Source organism: Rhinichthys klamathensis, unplaced genomic scaffold (genome assembly GCF_029890125.1).
Source record: "Rhinichthys klamathensis goyatoka isolate OS25496 unplaced genomic scaffold, OSU_Roscu_1.1 h1tg000093l_1, whole genome shotgun sequence".
NCBI classification, from domain to species: domain Eukaryota; kingdom Metazoa; phylum Chordata; class Actinopteri; order Cypriniformes; family Leuciscidae; genus Rhinichthys; species Rhinichthys klamathensis.
Window position 1 is genome coordinate 2535814 of NW_026606632.1, and position 9090 is coordinate 2544903.

Below are 9090 nucleotides of genomic sequence, written 5' to 3' on the forward strand. Positions count from 1 at the left end.
CTCTCCTGCTATAATTTGCACCTCCTGGAGGTAAGCAAACTCAGTGGAGTGCGAGTGAGAGCAGGGCGGGACTCCACGTGACGTGACAAAAATGTTAGTGACGATGAATTTCATATGTGCCAGTCACAAAGTGAGATGCTTGGCTGAGCTGACTGCTCTCATCACTGTATCTCAGGTAGACTCATGTTCTTCAGGCAAAAGAGAAGGAAAAAACAACAACTGATAGCTGAATATATTCAAAAATATGATATGAATAATATTAACACTTTACAATAAGGTTCATTAGTTAACGTTAGTTGACTACATTATGTAGCATGAACTGCACTTAAACAGCATTTATTAATCTCTGTTAATGTTAATTTCAACATTTACTAATACTTTATTCAAATCTTGTTAACATTAGTTAACGCACTGTGAACTAACATGAACAAACAATGAACAGCTTTATTTGTATTAACTAACTAAACAAAAATGAATAAATACAGTAACAAATGTATTGCTCATGGTTATTTCATGTTAGTTTATACATAAATTAATGCTAACTAATGAACCTTATTGTAAAGTGTTACCATATTAATATCGTATAATTACAGTGCTATTACTTTTAACATAATTTATTTTGTTGCAACTCTTGGATGACCATTCTGGAAACAACTCTGATGTACTGTATGCGTCCTCTTGAATAAGCCGATTGTCTGAACACTGGATGTCTCGTTCTTTATGCATACTGAAAACACAGTGGTGTGTTGATCTGCTAAATGTCCTTAGAGAAATAAATTCCAGCGTTCAGAGCTCAGACTGAAGAAGAGGGTCAACCTCTGAAATGTCACTGCAATCATCATCCTTCACATAATTATCATAGCTACAGAAAAGAAGAAAAAAATCTACCTAAAAAACCATAATGTGCACACATTTATGCATTTAGCGAGATCCTTATGGTATTTTCTTCAAAGCCCAAGCAAACATTAAAACATTTCACCTATTATAATTGTTACATAAAGATTTAATCATGGGAAAAGCAGGTGTAAAGAGAAATAAAATCACTGAAAATAAAAGCATACGCAGAATGAAGCAGGTAGTGTACATATGTCTCCTCTGTGCTGAATGAGTGAGGTTGACAGATCGTTGCTCTCTTCTCTGCCCGGTCCTGTGAATACACATATCCCTGTGCTCCAAATGCAGGCTGACAGCTCGCCCGGAGAAATGAAGTTGGTAGTTTGGGGCGGTGGTAAAGAGCCTGAGCAAACAGGACATGCTATGTACACCCAGGCTAACAATGAACATATGCTTTGTTTTTCTGATGCCAACACGGAGCATTCATGGCCCCAAGAGACTCCTAAGATTCAGGGACCAGTTGGAGCGAACAGCCTGCTGGCTATTTTTGTCTTTTTTTGGCAGACCGTTGTTTCTAATTTGTTTACAGTACTGTAGTAAGCCATTGGACAACATTGAATGTTATATTGTGAATAAAGTCCTAATCAAAATTTAAAACATGACCAAAATGTTTGAACTGACAGACTGTAACTCTGGACAAATAATCTGAATATGCTTCATATGAAGTGTCCTGTTAACATTTAAATTAATTATTTGATACAATATTGGGTGCATGCATGCTGTTCCAGTTGTACTTATATATATTTTTTTAAAACTGCATTTAATAACATCTGTATTTAATTTCTGTAATTAATTTTTAATTTATTTTTGTTAATTGTATTTCTTCTCTTCCACCTATAATTATACAATTACCCCTACGATGGGTAATAGTAGAATTATTTTTATAATTGAGGGAACCCACCCTGCCCTTAACCCAGAAATACAATTTCTGTCATTATTACTCAGTCACCATTCACTTACTTCCACTTATATTCATTTAATATTCACTTGTTTTCTTTTCCCCAGGAATATCCCTTGTTTTTTTCCCACCAGAACATTTTTATAATGCTAACTACTCTGCTCCACAGTAACTTCATTCAGTCATTCATTCAATCAGTCAATTATTTTATCATGGTTTATTCAGTATATGTTCTGCATCCCAAATGTTCTGAAGCCAAAGTCTTTGTGTGAGTAAAATACTGACTTGTGTGTAGAACGGGTGAACAATGATGAACACCCACGAAATCTTTCCCTAAACCTTATTCCAATATGAACACAATAAGTGAATTTATTTTTGCATAGTTCACACACATATATATATATATATATATATATATATATATATATATATATATATATATATATATATATATATATATATGTGTGTGTGTTATATGTAAGGTGTACTTTATAGTAACTTTCAGTAATAAAGCATTAGCAAACATATGTCTAAAAGTTCAGTTGTTGATTAGAATTAGAAAGAGTTTCACCCTTATGGAGTATAGATGCTCTTCAGATACAGAGATTTGACCATGACTTAATTTGACTTGATAACAGCCAAATATTATGACAGTTGCCATCACTTTCAAAACCAAAGTGACAGACAGACTTGCAGATGGACTTTACAGATCTATTCCATTCGGGAGATGTCTAAATTAAAAGTGACAAATAAGATATTTGAGTTACTTTAATGAACGGTGATTGGTTCTGAATATGTGAGTGTGATCAGAACTTAGGATTCTGTTTTAGATGACCTCTGCTTATTCTGGATTGGATATGCAATTATGCTGTACCTGTAATGGTCTCAGAGGTAGATGTAAGTCATGAAAGTTCTTCAGTTTCTCAGTTTTTCTTACCACCTTCACAGATTTCCACAGCAATTAATGTGAAAACAAAAGATGACCTGTCTTTCCTCTACGATTAATTTATCATGCACAATTTTGCAGCTGTGATAGGAAAATTTTCATATTCAAAGTAAAAAAAAAAAAAAAAAAAACATTACTACAATCAACAAAAATGTATTTTTATCTGAACACTATACTGAATACAAAAAAAACATGAGATTTTATTTTTTTTACTTTTATTTTTATTTTATATTTTTACTTTTGGGGAAATGTTAGATTTCTGTAGTTGACTGATTTGTAAAAAATAGTGTTAATTTGCAGCAGAAAATAAGTTCACAATCACAGTTATCTAGTAGTTGTGTAACTTATGTACTATTCATGTATTTTGTAATGTCTTTGGTAGAGTGAACATACTTCATCTCAGCCCATGCAGTCAAGAAGTGCAACAAAAGACAAAAAATGAAGAAGAAAAAATGGTGAATGCATAAAAAATTATTCTGAGTTCTCCTAATTATTTTTTCAACCAAAAGGACGGATTGACTTAAAACATTTCTGCTGATAGATGCTCTTTACAGGCATATACTCCATAAATTACAGCCATAATGAATTTTAGCTGTAATTGAAGACGTTTTGAGACAGATGACAGATCGGTGTCAGTTGGTCAAAGGTGATGTCTCATCTTAGAAGATGCTCACCTATACATCAGGTCTGAGAGGTTTATCAGATCAAAATCCCTACATAAGTGACAGACAGGTACCTTTAAGCTACAAAGTGTATTGGGTGCAGGGAAGAGGGTGTGAGTGCAGATGGGAAGTTCTGTCTCATCTCGGTAATGAAGCACACCTGAACTCTGCTTTAAATACCAGAAGAGAGGATGGAAATGTCACATGCAATTAAAACTCATGATACGAGATGGCACAAATCAAACCAACCCCCCCCCCCCCCCCCCCCCAATAAAAAAAAAAAAAAAAAAGAGAGAGAGAGAGAGAGAGAGAGAGAGAGAGAGAGAGAGAGAGAGAGAGAGAGAGAGAGAGAGAGAGAGAGAGAGAGAGAGAGAGAGAGAGAGAGAAGATGAGAGACATGGAATGACAGATCACTTGACAGCTCCTAATAAATTTATCCTGCCCCACCAAAAATGTGACTCTTGTTTCATACTGAACATCTGAAACAACATGAAAATCACTCGGGTACATCATTATGCTCAATTTGGAGGATTTCATTATTTTACCCAGGGCTGAACTGGAGAGCATACAACCCCCAAAGAAACAAAAATCTGCTCTGAATATAAAGCACTGAATATAAAGTAATTTCTAAATGTTTGGCCAATAGATTGAATATTGTGTTACAAGAAATTGTGCATAAGGATCAATCTTATTGTATAAAGAATATGTACATTACAGACAATCTTCACCTTATAAGGGACGTCTCACTTCTGTGATTTTACTCATTGTAATAATAAGATAATTTGGGTTTGTTATCGTTAGATCAAGAAAAGGCTTTTGACAGGGTTGCCCATGTTTTTCAGTTTGACACTATGAAAGCTTTTGGTTTTTGGGATAACTTTATTTCTAATATCAAACTTTTATATACTGAGGTAACATGTATGATTAAAATTGCCGGTGGATTAAGTATCCCTATAAGAGTGAAAAGAGGTATCAGGCAGGGCTGTCCTCTCTCAGGTCAACTGTACAGTAAAGTAATCGAACCCTTGCTGTGTAAATTAAGGAGAGAGCTAACAGGTCTACAGGTTAACACCCTACCTTCTAATATTAAACTTTCTGCTCATGCTGATGATGTCACAGTTATAATACGGCAGCAAAATGACATTGAGATGCTTAAGATGGCCTTAGAGTGTTATGGTAAAGCCTCTTCAGCAGTTTTTAACTGGGGTAAATGTGATGCTCTGTGGTGTGGAAGAGATTTAAAAGGTCCAGTACGGGTGGCTTACAATGGGGAAGAGCAGGTTTTAAATTCATTGGTGTATTATATGAAAAGAGTACAAAAGAAATAACTGGGAGGGTCTAGTGGAGAAAGTGTGTGCTTTGTTGTCTAATTAGAAATGGTTGCTACCCCAGCTGTCCTACAGGGGTTTGCATCTTCTTTATGGCACAAAATGGGAATACTTGCAATAAATGCGTCCTGGTGATCTGGTGAGAGAAATCCAGCAGCAACTACTGTAGTTTTCCTGGTCGGGACATCATTGGTTGAAGGCGGCAGCGCTGTGTTTGCCTATACAAGGAGGCCAGGGGCTGATTGATGTCGCATCAAGAAGAAAGGCCTTCAGAATCCAGACGGCACAGAGACTGCTCTATGGAGATATATGGCTGGAGTGTCCTGTGCCCTCCTGAGGAGAGCGGGAAACATGGGTCCAGACCGCCATCTCTGTCTCATGATATTAATAAACTGGACCTTTCTGGACTGAGCTCTTTTTATAGGTCAATTTTAAGAGTATGGACACTTTTTAAGTTTTCACGGGATGGAAATGGGACACAGAGATTATGGCTGAAAGAAGAACTGTTACTTTTTAAACTTGAATTGGATTTGGACATTTCTAAATCAGATACCCTCAAAAAAAAGCCATGTGAAAAGCAAATATTATAAAAGATTAGACATCTAAAGGAAAAAAAAAGGATGGATAACTGCTGAATTTTGGGGCTTTAAACCTGGGACTAACATCGATCAGACTGGCACAGAAAGTGTTGAATCGGATATTGGAGTCTCTGCCACAGGAAGACTATTGACTGGCACTAGAAACTTTTGATGAGGAGGATATATGTATTCCAGAGCTGAGTCTTTCTGCTGAGACTGGGTCATGGCAAGAAAAGGAAGGCAACTTGCTACCTTTTAAGACTCATCAGCTGTTTTTGTTTTGCGATGCTGGAAAAAAAATAATTTACATACTGTGTGTTAAAACTAGGGATTTTATACACTAGACTAGAGAGTGGCAAAGAGTCCAAATGTCAGGAGATGTTTGGGCTGGGCGCTTCCCCTAAGGTAGCTGGCGGTCCTTGATCAAACCACCCCTTGAGAAAAGGTCTGAGATCTTCAGTGGAGAATTGTACATGTGATTGTAGCTGCAAACAGATACAGATACAGAGACAGATACAGTGGGAGGGAGGGGTTGCCCTTTATGCGGAGAACAAGAAACCCCTTTTAATTTGATTTTAAAGTGTGAAAGGCTTCAACCACCTTTTTTTTTTTTTTTTTTTTTTTTTTACAAATAGGAAGAGTGGTGTAATACTCTGAGGAGAAGTTTTTACACCAGTTTATTTCACTTATGGACCAAAATATAGCAGAAATAGAAGGAAAGTTCATGTTTGAATTAATTTTTGTTTTTATTTGGGCAGGCAAAACTGGCCGTCACGAAAACATCCTTTGACTGGTGATGAATCAACTGATGTGGTGTCCATAAAGGGTTTACTAAAATCTCATATTAAAATAGAATTTACTTTCTATAAACTGCTCAATGACATGTAAATGTTTAAATACAAATGGGGAGTAAATCAGTGTATTTGTGATGTTGATAATGATGTCTGTTTGGTAATTTATATTTAAAGGGATAGTTCACCCAAAAATGAAAATTATGAATAGTATGTGACATTCTTCTTTCAGACGAATTCAATCGAATACAATCTTCCAAGCTTTATAATGGCAGTGAATGGCCGTTTCTGTTTCGAATTCCATAAAAGTTCATCTATCCATCATAAAAGTGCTCCAAATGGCTCCGGAGGGTTAATAAAGTCCTTCTGAAGCAAAGTGATGTGTTTGTCTAAGAAATATATCCATATTTAAAACTTTATAAAGTAAAATAACTAGCTTCCGGCCAAACGAACATACAGATTTCACTTAAGTGTAACTGTGTTTGAAAAGGTTTATTATTATTTATTTATTTTCCTCTTTTCTTGTCTTCTCCTGGTAACATCGTTAATGTTAAAAGTTAATGTTTTTTTTTTACTTTTTTGTAAAGAAATAGACCTTTAAAAGTCAAAAGTCTCTCTCTCCCATCAGCCAATAATCTCGCTAGCTATAGGAAACTACATCAGCTAAATTCCATGACAGTATAATACTTTAACTGCAGTAAGTCACAATATAAACTGAGGTGATGTGACCTAAATGAATCATGACACACACAGAAGACAACAACCTCCTAGTACAATGGGATTCTAAATGCCGATATTTTCCATTCTCCATAGAACTTTTGCTCTATTGATTTGCTGGAGAGACTGAGGAGAAATGACACATAGCTAAAGTTATTTTATAAATCTTCTTTTTGAAAAGAAAAAGAAGAAAAACATCTGTTTGGTCAAAAAAGACTAATAAGATCTTCAGTTCTGTGAACTTCAAATTATGAGTATTAAATATTAATGAAATCCACAATTATTTGAAATTTCCGTCCAATCTGTTTTCTGATGCTTTTTATGATTCAGATTTTTTTTTTATGGAAAAAAAAGAGAAGAATGTGTAAGAAAAAAAAAAATTCCTTTATTACTGCCCCACCTCAGGTGATCTGTTTACAGCAAGGTTTACAGCAAGATATGAATCTGAACACAAGAGCATGCGGGCCTATCGTAAATCTCATTCGCTGCAGGAGTGTTATTTCAGTGAGAAATTTTCCAAACATATGAATATATCTGGCTATATTTGCCTAATATGCTTGGTACTCATCTCCTGTACTTCTTCCCCCACTATCTGCTGAGTGTGCAGTCTCACTGTCTGGAGTCACACTAATTGGACCCCTCTCTGATTCACCTCCAAGACCCCAGTATGTTCAAACAGATAGGAAAATAAAACACAGCCCTAAAATAATGAGATTCCTCAGGTCGTTTCAAATGTAACAGAAAATGATGACATTTTGGTTTGAACCCAGCTGACTTCTTAACAATGTGAAGACAAAAGAAGGCATGAATGCTTGAAATCGCCCCCTATTACTTTAATATAATTACTCTGTATTAATCCCATCTTGATAATGACAGGGCGAGTCTCTCTCTTTTCTCTTTCTCTTTTTCTTTCTCTCTCTCTCTCTCTCTCTCTCTCTCTCTCTCTCTCTCTCTCTCTCTCTCTCTCTCTCTCTCTCTCTCTCTCTCTCCAATAAAGTACTCTGGATCCTTTGAAATAACTTTAAGAGAGGAAGGCGAAATAAATAAATAAATACAAAATAAATAAATAAAATCTCCCACGACGGATTCAACACGAACATGTCTAGGCCTCTTTTGAATGAAAAATGATACGTGAGGGAAAATAAAGCAATATGACCAGAAGGACCAGGAATTCACCAGATGAGTGTCAGCGGAGAGGTAAAAAATGAAGCATTTACCTGTTCCTAATCTAATTTCTTCATGGCTTTCTGTAGATATCGGACCCCGCTGTGAATAAGCTTAGTGTTTGCGCTGCCAGTCCCAGGTGAGAAATCGCTCCTCTCTGTCAGGCTCGTGGAGAGTGAGAGAAACCGGCTCCGGATCAACGTCAGCCTGATATTTGGCTACTTATTCTCACCAGCACAAAATGTTTAGAATATATTACATATCATTTTCATATGCATCTTTCCTCTCGCTGTAATGTGCTTTAAAGGCGAACCTGGGGACTGGGGTAGCTAAGCTATATGAGAGGGCATTCATATCCCCATGGGAAACGGGAGACGTTAATATGTATGAGCGCACATGTGACTGTTAAAAATCTCTAAATGTTGAAATAATAGAGTTTATCTGAAGGTTTCAGACTCCAGCTTTTTTCATGAAGTGTAGCTAGTTTTTTTTATTTATTTCAATAATTTAGACTTGCAAATTTGTTTGAAAGACTGCAAAGAAGCAGATGTAGGTGAGCGAGAAACTGTAAACGGACACTCGCAGGAACAGCTCTGGTTTCCCTGAGAATTACAAGCTGCAAATCCAAAAATTCTAAAATTCACAAAAAAAAAAGAGAGAGAGAGAGAGAGAGAGAGAGAGAGAGAGAGAGAGAGAGAGAGAGAGAGAGAGAGAGAGAGAGAGAGAGAGAGAGAGAAGAAAAAAAGAAAAAGTGGATTAGGACAGGGGATGAGCACAGTTTCAAAACCCTCCTTTCTCAATCTCTTGCTCACATTTTTTCAATATTAGACACTGAAATGAATAATAAAAAAAGAACAAATAAAAACATATTAAAGAAACCTTGAACTCGAGCATAGATAATTGATTTATGGAGTAACAGAGGAGACGATCACATGAAGTCTCATTTGGGAGATCCAGTGAGCCATACTTCAAACACAGAGATCAGGCTTTACCCTGCCACGTTGTCGGTTTCTGGAAGACGAAAATCCCTCTAAGTCCAGCACTTGCGATGAGGAGGCCTCCTGAGGAGCAGGCTGAGCTTGTGCGAGCAGTTCACACACAATGAGCTGCAG